General features: G+C 43.1%; 1 protein-coding gene across 3 annotated transcripts in view; it reads left to right on the plus strand.

Annotated features, from left to right (window-relative positions):
* Positions 1 to 13,299, plus strand: part of GRM5 (glutamate metabotropic receptor 5) — a 967,034-nt gene that overhangs the window by 792,985 nt on the left and 160,750 nt on the right. The gene's annotated exons all lie outside the window — the stretch shown is intronic.

Genomic DNA, 13,299 nt, shown 5'->3' on the forward strand with positions numbered 1-13,299 from the left:
GCAATCACATCAGTCTGATGCTCTGTCTTGACTGCTAGGCAGCCAATGGCTGAAACCCCACTGCCTTCAATGTAGTTGATTGGCTCAGACGTTGTGTGAGCCAGAGTGCACCCTCTTTCCTACAGGGGACTTGAAGTTCATAAACATTTGCACAGTTCCTTCTGCAAATGCAATGTGATGTCACAGTGCAAGCTCGAGTCTGGTCCCAGCCGTTCTAAAATGTGGTTCTTCCGCGCGCACACATCAATGCAGGCCTGTGTGCAATCCCTGGCTGAGTGTCTTGGTGTACTATGCAACATTGTAGCAAAAAACATCATTTTCGCTTTGAAGAATTTATTTTACTTTGTGACTTGGTTTTCCTCTCTATATTTCCTTTTTCTTATGATAATATAAAAACTTAATATTACCATTCTAATTGATTGACTGACTTACTATTTTGATTTTGGCCTTTGGATCGACTATTTTTTCTATAGTTACTCTTTCATATGCAGCTCTTTTGCCTTCCTTTATAAACATTTTATCACCCCAGTCTCCTGTGTGTGATATCCCAGAGTGATATTCTCTCCTTTGATGATTACCCGCATTTTCTAAGAAATAAAACTTTAGAAGTATTATGCTACTGCTTTAATCTTTGCTTTTCACCCTTTAGCTGCAGCAAGTTTTTTTTAATAAGAAAATGATGAATTATTATTCTGTCCATGTAACATCATAATTTAAAGTTTGCAGTCTCCAGTGGATACCATATCATTTTTCAGTGCCTAAAGGGTTTTTAACTTTCTCCTTCTCCTATTTTCACTGCACTGAGAGTTTTATATGTTATTTCCTAGCATTGGTATCCACACCAAAGAAGCAAGGGCGGACCTGCGGCATGGGGCATGACCCGGAACCAAAGACATGTTCAGTGTCACTTGCTGCATACACTGTTGTGAGCTTTGCAGGCAGGATGTTAAATATTACTTTGTACAAAATTGTAATATTGACATAAGTTAGAGCCTGGAATAGGGTGGATTCAGAGAACATTTCTAAAGCTCTGACTAACATTTCTACACCCATCCCAAGGAATACGAATGAGGCTGCACTGGCCTATACCAAATGGCTTATGCAGGCCTGTGCTGACCTTGCTCCTCCTAAACAAGTTCTTTTTAAAAGGACTGTACCTTCAGCCCCCTGGTACTCGAGCGATCTCAAAATGCAAAAATGTATTTGCAAGAGATTGGAGCGTAATTGGAGGAAGAATTATACCGCTATGGAAAAAAGACTAAGGGCCTCATGTAGGTGGGCTTGCATTTACCACTTCATAAATACCGAATCATACCGATTCGGTATTTATGAAGTGGTAAATGCAATGTAGGTAATGAGTCGGTAAATATTACCGATTCGGAAAAATTCGGTAATTACCGAATCGGTATTTACCGATTCGGTAATGAGGCATACCTTCCCACTGATGGGAAGGTATGCCTCATTACCGAATCGGTAAATACCAATTCGGTAATGGGGGAGCACATGCAAGGGTGGCAGGGTGTCACATTGACACCCTGTTGCACCCCTGATTCGGCCATGTGTGCACATGTGGCACACATGCATGCCCTAAGGGCATGTATGTCTGCCACATTGCACACTTCTAAGCGCTATAAAATGCATTTACACATCCATTCATTATTTACCACCAACTATTAGTTGGTGGTAAATACCGACTCCAAACAACACCCACACACTCCCCCTACATCTCATTTCTGTATTCGGAATTTACCGAATCGGTAAAATTACCGAATCGGTAATTTTACCGATTCGGTAAATTCCGAATACAGAAATTGGCCCCCTACATCTCAAAAGCCAAAATACCGGTCGGTAACGGTATAATTACCGAAAATCGGCCGTTACCGACCGGTATTTGGCTACCTACATGAGGCCCTATATCTGGCTAGCTTAGCAACCTACAAATGTATGTTGCGAGAAGCAAAACAGAAGTATTACGCGACCCAGATCTTAGCAGCCAAAAACTCTTCTAAAGAGCTGTTCTCCACTATCACTAAGATATCCTCTGTGGCACCAGCCCCCATCTCATCTAGCACAGAGTTCTGCCAAAAAATTGCCTTGTTCTTTTCCACTAAAGTTAATAATATTTTTAATAGTTTCAGCAACTCAATCAGGGGTGAGCAGAAGTCAGAGGAAGGGTCCACGGAAGGGGCCATGTCATCAGTTACCCTGGAGGAATTTTGTCCTCTCACCGTACAAGACACCTTGGATCTGCTAGCTAAAGCTAACTCGGGATCCCCGCTGGACCCCTGCCCGCAGAGGATCATTAAATTAGCATCTGTGCCGATAGCCAACCTTCTTACACCTATCTTTAATGGCATGTTTCAAGAAGGAATCTTTCCTAATATTTGGAAGACGGCTTCTATTCTTCCTCTGCTGAAGAAACCTAGTTTAGATCCGGCGGATCCTAACAATTTCCGCCCTATTTCTCGGCTCCCTCTTCCGGCTAAACTAGTGGAGAAGGCAATGAATATACAACTTACAGCATTTATAAAGAAATCCTCAGTGCTGGATATATCCCAGCATGGGTTTAGGGAGGGGCACAGCACCGAATCGGCTTTGATTGCGGCCACAGAACAGATTAGGTCAGCAGTAGACCAAGGCGGCAGCGCAGCCTTGATCCTTTTGGATCTATCTGCCGCGTTTGACACGGTCCATCACGGACTGTTGATGGACCGGTTGAGGAAAGGAGGTATTCGGCAAAGATCATGGGAATTGCTGAACTCCTTTCTCTCCGAGCGGAGTCAAACAGTGGCCATGGGTAATTTTACATCCCATCCTTTCTCTCTGCCTTGTGGGGTCCCGCAAGGGTCCTCACTAAGTCCAACACTTTTTAATGTCTACGTAGCCTCCCTTGCTCCCATCATTAGAAGTCATGGATTTAGTGTCACTTCATATGCGGATGATACGCAGATCGTCGTGTCTCTATACCCCGGACGTGAAGTGGGGATGGACCACAATTTCCAGGCCTGTATGTTAGAGGTGGCCCATTGGATGGCTAGCAACTGCCTTAGACTAAACTCTAATAAAACTGAGGTAATGCTGTTTGGGAACAACCCTAGCTTCTGGACCCCTACTTGGTGGCCGCAGGAATTAGGAGTTTGTCCCAGCCCGGTTAACAACGTAAAAAACCTCGGGATAGTGTTGGACGACAAACTCACCATGGCACTACAGGTCAAGGCAGTAGCTTCCAAAACGGGTTTTATTTTAAGAATGTTAAAAAAGATCCTGTTTTTGCTTCCTCCTGATAGTCGACAAACGGTGGTCACCGCCCTTGTAACTTCCAGACTCGACTATTGCAATAGTCTGTATCTGAATATACAGGAAAATCTGCTGCACAGACTGCAGCTGTTGCAGAATGCGGCTGCTAGATTACTTACGGGCATCCCAAAAATCTCCCCGATATCCAAGGCCATCTGTGACCTTCATTGGTTGCCAATCCATAAGAGAGTTCACTTCAAATCTCTGTGCTTGGTGTTTAAGGCCTTAAAGGGAGAAGGCACAGAATACTTGACTAAGCATCTTACCAGGTACGTCCCTGCCCGGCATCTTCGCTCAGCGGAGGCCAGGCTTGTCACGATTCCAGCCATAAAAAAAGCCCGTTGGGGAGGACGTAGTTTTTCCTACGGGGCCGCCAAGCTTTGGAACAAACTGCCTCTCCACCTGAGACGTATGGAGAATCTACTGCATTTTAGGAAAGCTTTAAAAACCTGGTTGTTTCAGTAATTAAGTCGGCTCAAGGATCTAGGAATTGTGGACAGCGCCAGGACACCTACTTGGTAACCGCGCGCTTTATAAATCACTATAACATAACATAACATAATGCATTATCTCTATTGTAGCCATAAAATGTATATACATTTCCGGCTTATCCTCAATACTTGGCAGACCTCACCCAAAGAGTAATTAATTAATTTACCTTTTAATGCCAAAGAAAAGTGGTGCCCCTTTTTGGCACCAGAGAAGAATGCACTGAAGAATTGATCCCTAAAACAACAAACCCCCAACTCCTGTAACTACCAGTCAGAACCATAAGGAGACCTTGTGTAACACATGGGTTTCTGTAATCCCTCTATAAACACCAGTCTCTAACTTCTTTATAATCAGCGACTTGTGCCACACCCAGTGGTCAAGTATAAAGAAAAGATGTCAGAACTCAACTATAAGTTATAACAGTTGACTTCTGATGTCATAATGCCTGCTACCAGAGCCAGCAGCTGAGGTAAAAGACAGGTCGGGTCACAGAGCATAATTGAAGCAGCTGTTTAAAGCAACAAAATCTGAAGGTTGATTTTCTTTCATCTGCTCTATTATTCTAGTTTACAATGACAACCAGAAAGAGCATGTTGATTTTGTCGTACACCTTAGTTAGAGACATGCAAAAATCTTTCTACATGCTTCTACTCATTCTGAGCTACTACAGCTTTTTTGTATAACAAAACCCAAACTTATCCAGAGTTAAGAAAGCTCGCACTGGGGGCAGCTCTTTTAGCTTTCTAGTACCCAAGTTAAGGAATTCTCTTCCACTTTATCTGAGGCAATCAAAGACTGAGATTCTGTTCCACAAAAAACTTAAAAACTTGGCTCTTTAGATATGTTGTCTTTTTCTTTAGGTTTTTTCAATTCTTTTTTGGGAGTTAGACCTACCTGCACTGGTGCACTTCTGTTGAAGTAGCTATGAGCTTTATAGACTTTATTAATATTAGGATTATTATTGAACTGTTTCTAAAGTTTGTTTGCAACAAATATCTAAGAGGTTTGTGATGTGTTTAATTTTGCACTTGAGGTTTTATTTGTATTTTTCATGTTTGCAAACGTGCTTGCTGTTCCATTTGAAAGACCAAAGCACCAAGGTTTTAAGTGGTTGTGGGAAAGGTGTTAAAGTGAACCTATAATACATGAGATAAAGTACCTGCTGGCGTACATGATAGAAATATTGCAAGTCCTCTCAGTATTCTACAACATTATAAAGGAACTCGGCCTTCATCCTCGTTCCTCTGTATGGTTATGGAACACCTTGGTGACGTGCAATATCCTTATAATGTACTGCAGGGGGTTACTTATCCCTTATATTATTCTGATTTGTTGAACTTTTTTTTTTTTAAACTAAGGACATTGAAGCAGTTATGTCCTATTTTCCAGGTTGTAGACCTGTAGCCCAACTTCTTATTTGTATAATATTTGCTTGCCCAGTGTAAGGAGATCCCTCATTGCTTGTTAGTGTCTTACAAATCACACCCATCGAGCAATGAACTACCAGCAAACGTGGCAGGGTTATTACAAGCTGAAACCTCTAAGGGATACATAGCTCTCCATACTAGCCAACATCGATCTTTACACATATTGCTTACAAAGATCAAGACTGTAAAAGTCATCCAGCAAAAAAAATATTTGTATTTTCGGACCAATCAATACGAACATTTGGTCCTCATTGCAGATTTGTTGAAGCCGTGATAGCAGGGTCCTCGGTTGCTTCCCTGTTCTAGCCCAGAAGAAGCAGTGCCCGGCGCCAGTATGGTGCACAAATTTGAGCCGACAAAACCCACAGACCTTTCTTAGAATAGGTAGTAAAGGAAGGATATTTGTCAAGGTTCTTGATGCTCAGTACCCACTTAGTCACCACTTTAACCCTGGAAAGCAAGAGCGACACACTGTGGCCCCTACCAATGTTGGATATATGCAAATCTACAGCTAGATTTTTATTTTGCAACGTCCTCTAGAAATTTTACAGGCAGGTGAGTGCATGCCATCTTTTTCACATTGGAGTTAATGGGGCAGGCTAAACACTGATAATTAGTAAACTGAGAATATAAGAATGGATAAAAAGTCTAAAATGTGAGAAATATGCAGCTCTCTGACACCCGTGTTTTTAAGGCTAATTCATAGTAAAATTCCTTCCTGAGAACAATCATTGCTTCAAACTGAGAACCTATGACCAACGCAGCAAGCCCACAGGCCTCAGAACATTTGGGGCAACTACATAGAAAAACACATAACCTAGTTTCAGAACTAGAGACTGAGCACAGTATTGTCCAGTTGGGTCTGGTTTCAACAAATGACCCATTTTCATACCACATAAAATCCCTAGCATATCGTGTACGATTTTAGGAATGTCAATTAGTTTGATCAAGATTGCTCAGCATTGCCCAGTTTCACCCTGATTGGGTGTAGCTTGGTTCCAGTGGCACAGTGAGCAAGGGACCCATGTCTGGGCATACCATTGGCAATTTAGGGAATTACATTAAACAAACAAAAGATCAAAGAAGGGATGCTTTCAATACATCTAACCACTGGCAATTGCTAGGGTTAACATTCCAACAAATTGTTGTACCAAAAATAAAATTAAGGTTGAGTATTTAGCAGGATTGATTAAGCTTTTGCAGAACAAATGCTTAAAATGACTTCAGAGAACAGCTAATTATGTATAGCTTTGAGTTTACGAGCCGGATGAACATGCACCAAATTTAGGAAGTTGAGATGGTTGGCTAGCTGATGAGTATAAATGTTCAGAGACTGGCATGTTCTTGTAGTGTTTCCAAGTGAGTAATCTCTGCTCATGGTTTAAATCCTAAAAACAGGAATGAGTACATGGTGCAATTTTGCAAGAATATTTTGATAATACAGATATGGTAATGGTCTAGGTGAAACTGTGCACAGACTGATTAGTGCAAACACAACATTTGTGGTGACTGATGGATTTAAAAATGTATATTTTACACTCATCTGTCCAAATGTTGCATCGATTAGTGGAACAACATCAGCAAGGCCGGACTGGCCCTACCAGGCATTGGGAGTTTCTCCAGGAGGCTGGAAGGACGAGGGGGCTGGTTTTGTACAGTGCAGCAGCTTGAAAAGCACTGAAAAAGTCCTGAAATAGTCAGCAGTTTCGGGCAACAATTAAAGTGCAAAATTAACTGATGATTGATGCACCTGCTGGAGGGAGTTTTGTTTAGTGGCAGTTTTGACTCATCTTAGGTAGCACAGATAGTTAATATGCCTGCTGCAACGAACGTGTACCACACATATCAAAGAACAATATCTTATGTGCATAGCTCATTGGGGGACTGCTTTTGACACAGAGATTCTTTAGTTACTGCAATGGCGGCTGGTGAGCTTTGAAAGTGGTGAGGCATAATTCCTGGACCAAATTTCAGCAACTTCGTCCAGAGGAAAGGGGTGCAGGAGTGCTTATCCCCTGATTTTCTTTTTTAAATGAGGTCATATAATGCATTTTCCAGTGCAATTTTTATAGAAAATCTAAAGGGTAATAAGCTCGGCAAGAGCACATTAGGAGCAAGCTTGTAATCGAGTAAAACACAGGTATAATTCTGCCATTTGGCAGAGTTGAATGAGAGGAGACAGAATAACTTTGACCTAGAAGGATGCCTATCTCTTTCAGTTGGAGCTTCTAGTGCTTATTCCCAAGAAGGATAAGATTCCCCAACTTAATAAGTGGGAGATATTAAGTATAAACATGAAGGGACTAACTGGGTTTCACATTATTTGTCACAGAGCAATAAAAGTGATTTTAACAGTCTGGGTTAAAAAAATATCTCTCTCCGAGTGCTTGATATGCTGGAGACAGGGCTGGACTGGGAACCCACAGCATCCCTGGCAAATTTGTAGCACCAGACCCCCGGCCATGCAAGTCACTCTACTAAGCCTCTGCAAAATACTCAGCTGTGTAAGTACATTAAGTTAATTGTTTTCCTTGAATCACGAGTTTTATGAGGCCTTTGCTCAGCTGATTTTCCAGAATGAAGCGTACATTAAAAGATACCGCTCATTCGAGAGCGAGCATGTAGGTGGCTTTATACACACTCAAAGTAATGGACACGTGCACTCAGTCATGCACACATGCCCAAACAGTAGGGTGACCAGAATTTTAAAGCAAAACCCGGGATATTTCACAAAAATAGAAGAAGGACTATAATTTTACGTCAAGCGAGCGCACAGAATGACAGCGCTCCTCAGCACAAAATTACAAAACAGGCAGTAAGAACATACATAAGATGCTATTTTTAAACCCAGTACCTTGCATGTGAATTAAATTGCTTTCTTGGAACAACTGCTAACTATCCCTGCTTTGTAAAACATAAAAAACACCTCCCCCCGTTTTTAGTCGACCCTCTCCAAAAACTGGGGCATGAGATTTCTCAAAATCTGCCTGGACAGCTGGTGAAAAACGGGGACCGTCCTGGCAAATCCGGAACGCCTGGTCACCCTACCAAACAGTCATGTGATGCACAGACACACACATACTCACAGCCATGCACACACACACAATCATGCACCTACACACACGCTATTATTAACATTTTATCATGTGACATCTGGCCAACTTCTGCATGATCCTTTCTCTGAACGCCACAATGAACAAGCAGAAGCGTCATGTCTGATAACCTTTGCTTGTGCTGGCCCAGAACACACACCTCTACTCTATCAGATGCCAGAATAGGGCTGGAAGCGGGCCCTCCTTCTCTGTCCTGGCTTCTGATAGGACATGTGGAAGAAGAATGCTAAACCCCACCAAAGCCTCATTTGCAGACATGCTGCACTGCAAATGTGTGATGTGGGCTGAAGAAGCTACCGCCTTGCACAGTCGCAGTTCAAAGGAACAGTTGTGCCCCCTCGGTGCTAGCATGATGCTGCACTATAATTTGGAAACAAACAATCATTTTCATGAAAAAGTGTAACACTATGTCAGCAGCTAGCTGGAGCGGGAGGCAACTTGGCGAGCCGCGGCTGAGTTACTGTGCAGTTCATAAGTCACAATCGTAATCTAGCACAGTGAGCTATGAACTGCCATCTAAGAGGTGCATGCAAGCTGCATGGTACAGGTTAGAATTTATGTTTTCTCCCATTCTTTTGCTATCCCAATGTTGTTAAAATGGTTTGTTTGGGTAGAACTAAATTTATATTATTAAAGTTAACCCTAACCACTGTGTTACGTTCCGAATCCTGAGTTTGTGCCTCTCCAGGCCAAGCACTCTTAAAAAATGCCTACCCATATGGATGGCATGTGAATCCTACACCTTGTAGTCCCCTTTGCCTTATGTAACATTTTCTCTACACTGATTTACACATATATGATTTATTGTCTCTGTATGTGTGTGCGATGCAAAGTGCTCCGACACACTACATCGGTATGAGAGGTGCTATAATACAAATATAATACATGCAAGAGAGGGGCCATGGAGAGGTGAGAGGCACTGTTAAATGGTGATAGTGAGGGAATCATTGACGAGCCCCATCAAAGATTGCCGCATTCTGGTGCATAACTGGGTCTTCCTCTATTATGCTTTAAAAGTGAATACAATTTAATATACGATCACAGATATGCTGTAGAATGCATAATTTTGTCCACAAATTTTCTTAGGGAGTGAACCCCCCTAAAACTCCCCTTTGTAGTGACCAGGCTTGCTCACTGCACTCGCTATGCACCGTACAGGGACTGGTCTGTCAACATTTGCCAGGGCTGCTTTGAGGTATCATTCCAGCCTTGAACACCAGTGCAATCTAGAAACATTGGTGCAAAAATGCACCTGTGCAATCTAGCTAACCGGGCTCTAGGTGCGCTTTTTCCTGACATCCTACCAATTGTGGATATCATTGGCAACAATATGATACAGAAATTGTGTTAAAGCTTATTTTCTAGCATTATTGAAGTAAACAGAGATGTAGTGTCATACACAAAATAGAACGCAGTTGCGTATCAATGTTAAAGATCACGCACAGCTACCAAATATCAACTGTAAACCCCTTTTCCTGTTTCCCACTTCCATTTATCAGCTCTTTCTTCCTTTAATACATGCGTGGAGATTCAGAACAATTAGAAATCTAGGACGCCTGGGCTAGGACAATGGCAAAAATGCATCACCCTGATTGGCCAAAAGCCCAGAATCCACAGACTATGAAGCACTCCGTTTCCCAGGCAACTAGCCTTACAGCTGCTCAAATAACGCACATAATCTATTTGTCGGTTTCATTGCGTTATGTTACAGATGAATTCAAGGTCAAATAGTTCCTGCCTATAAATGCACTGGTAGGATTAAGGCTTGGTTTGAGGCTATTATGCACCTCGTTGCCATTATTGCTAAATTAAGTATGACATTTGGGGTTAGTATTGTAGAGGTGGAACAACTGCCTATTCCAGGGATCTTGCAACAGGTGCTTTTTTCCATCTTAAAAATATTTCGGAGAAGAAAAGGAGTGTAGATGTTGCTACTGATCAACAGATTTAAAAGGATGCTGTCGGATGACTAATACGCGCATATGGGCAGAGACGGGTTTGGGCTGGTTGGTGTCTTTAGTTAAAGGGCTGGCTCAGTGATATTTTACCACAGTAAACAATGGTAAATGGTTGCCTGCTGCTGGAATTTTAAAGGAAGGTGCTACTGTTGGCTGAAAATTTAACAGCACAGCACAGAGCGAAATAACAATACAACAAAGCAGTCCACTGTAACGCAACAAACAGAACTACACAAGAAAAGTACATAGCAATAATGCCACATGAAATAACAGCAGAAAAACAACAGAACAAATCACCACCACAACAGAATGTAATACAATATGCACAAATATTCTTGCCACATATCACCATCTCCACAAATTTGTTTTCATAAAATGATGCCAAAATGTATGTGCACTGAGCTCTGCCTAATTTGTCACCAAGGTTAAGTAATGGTACTACTGTAAGAAAATGCTACTTATATGTGTTCAGACCCCCATTTTATGTGTGAGAAAATCCCAGTTGTCTGTGGTCTGGCAGCTGTGTCACTCGGCAGCCAGACTCCTTGGGTGTACAACTTTTGATATTGTGAATATACTATAAAAAAAAAAAACTAAATGAGCTTTAATCTTTCCATTAAATGCTACTTTTATTAAAACCATAGTGCTTGTGGGAAGAAACCTCTTGCATTCGATATCATTGGCATGTGTCACTGCCAATTTTATAGAATACTGCAGGAGAACGTGTGGGGGGAGAAAATCCTGTTGCCCGGAAACTCAGGTCCGCCACAGAGCCGCTGTGAGATCACTCAATGCAGTGGCCTACTAGTCTGTCTGGAGCACGCCGCATGCGTGGCCTGCGACACTCCAAGGGAGGTGGTGTCGGCATCTTGTAGAGAAGCACTTGGCAGAGGGTGTGATATGTGGCGCTCTCGGGGTAAAAGCCACCCCAAACATGTAAGTAAGGTCCCCCACTCTAGTGATGTGAGTAGAAGGGATACAACGATCATGCCCTGGATACCTGTGGAGTCTGTTTAATTTTTTCTGCCTGGTGACTTGCGGTAGTTCCCCTGCGGGCCCCACACGGCCTCAACCTTAGTAGCGGCCTTGTACACACGTGACTCCCACACTGTGAAAGGGAACCCCGGAGGATAGCATACACTATCGAAGATCATGTTTCCCAACTCATGCCTTTAAGCCTGAAACATTGTCGGCAGCTGAGTACTATGGTGCAACATTACACTGGCTGCCCTTCCTATTGACAGTCTCCATGTGCATTGCATTAGGGGTGGTGAACAGTCTTGCACCGATAGAGGCCCTCCAAGTACAAGTGCACTACTACACTGGGATAACGTCCCCGTCTCCTTTGCCCTACACCGAACTCAGGTTTGATTGTTTTTGCTGCTGAGGGAGACTAAGACTCCTCAAACCACCAACTGCAGGGCTGATATGAGTCCCACCCATTGCTTCTGTGGCAACAGGGCTATGACCTGCATGCTGATATATTCCAGCTCCTTTGTGATTCTTCTGACTGCTGTGGACTAAGGCATATTTTTCAGAGTCTACTTGGTTTGACGGTGTATCAATGGCCCTACTTGGTGATTCTCCAGAACCCCACCATCCCTTACCGCCCCCTCCCTTGAGATGCACAGAGTCAGATATCACCAAACACACCGTTCTCCTAACTGCTGGTAAGGTATGATGTAATGCCAGCTGTAAAGCCATGAGACAACTGCTCTTTTAGGAGGTGGTAGGGGGCACCCAAACACTGGAAGCGCTGAGCGCCCCCTCACCTAAAGCCTCCATGGAAATTATTCTGAAAGAGATCTTGGCAGTGGGGGTGCAGCTGGGAGCCATGAATGCGAAAATGTTGGTTCTTGCTGCAGAAGTAAAAACCTTTCAGGTCGATATGGGTCTTTTCCATTCCAAGGTAGATGATCTGGACAGACAAACAGCTCTCCTGGAGGAATGCCTGCACAATGCACCCTCCTTTGGCCATTACATCTGGCATCATAAGCAAAAAGTGATTGACCTAGAGGATGGGGCGTGCGGCAGAATAACATACAGTTTTACGGAATCCTAGAGAAAATGGAGAGGAAGAATGATGTGTGAAGTCGACTGATGGAATTACTGCCAAAGCTGCTAGGAATGACTTTCACTCACATCCTCAATATGAATTCATGCCTGACCCTCGCCGAAAGATAACTTATCAAGGTCGTGGCCGATCATACCCTGTTTTCTCTGCAATGAACAGGTCCGCCTGATCTTAACAGCTGCCCGGAGCTAGAGCCCATATGACTTAGATGGTCATATGGTGCAGATTGCTGCTGATTTCTCAATGCAAGCCAATGCTAAATGAAAGGCTTCTCTACAGTTCAAGACACGGCTCTGAAACGCGATTTAAAATATGGCCTACTGTAGCTGACCACAATGTGGATCACAATAATTGGGTAGTCAAGAAATTATACTGAGCCCGACTACTTGGTTAGCTTTTTGGATTGCCTGAATAAAGAACTCATGCATTTGACTCCAACACTACCCTCGACCAATGAGCCACTGACACCAGGTGGGCCAATGGCACATCACACGGGCAGACAACACAATCGATCCTTCAAAAAGAACATGGTCAGGGAGAGGGCCGTCCGCAGTGTGGAAGAACTCATGCAGGACAATGTAAGAGATATTGAGATCACCCTTCAAGTCATTATAACCAGCCGGCAAAATAACTGATGAACGCTGTCCGGGCAGACTGATGGAAACAGATTAGTATCCTTTAAGACTGCCTGATCAATCAAACTGTCTGTTTCTCTCATTTGTATGATACAAACTCACCCTGTTCATCAACCACGTAGATATCAAAACTATGGGACCACGTGTCCCCTCCACCTCTCACCTACCACCCCCTTTATCATGGCCCCCTTCAGCATTTGGCTACATTCAGCACTGCTCATTGAGGGCCCTTTACCCCCTCTCCTTTCTCGCCGCCTTGACCTCACATACACCTACCTCACTCTCTTCACATCTGTGTTTTTT

This window comes from Triturus cristatus, chromosome 8 (genome assembly GCF_964204655.1).
Source record: "Triturus cristatus chromosome 8, aTriCri1.1, whole genome shotgun sequence".
Classification (NCBI taxonomy): domain Eukaryota; kingdom Metazoa; phylum Chordata; class Amphibia; order Caudata; family Salamandridae; genus Triturus; species Triturus cristatus.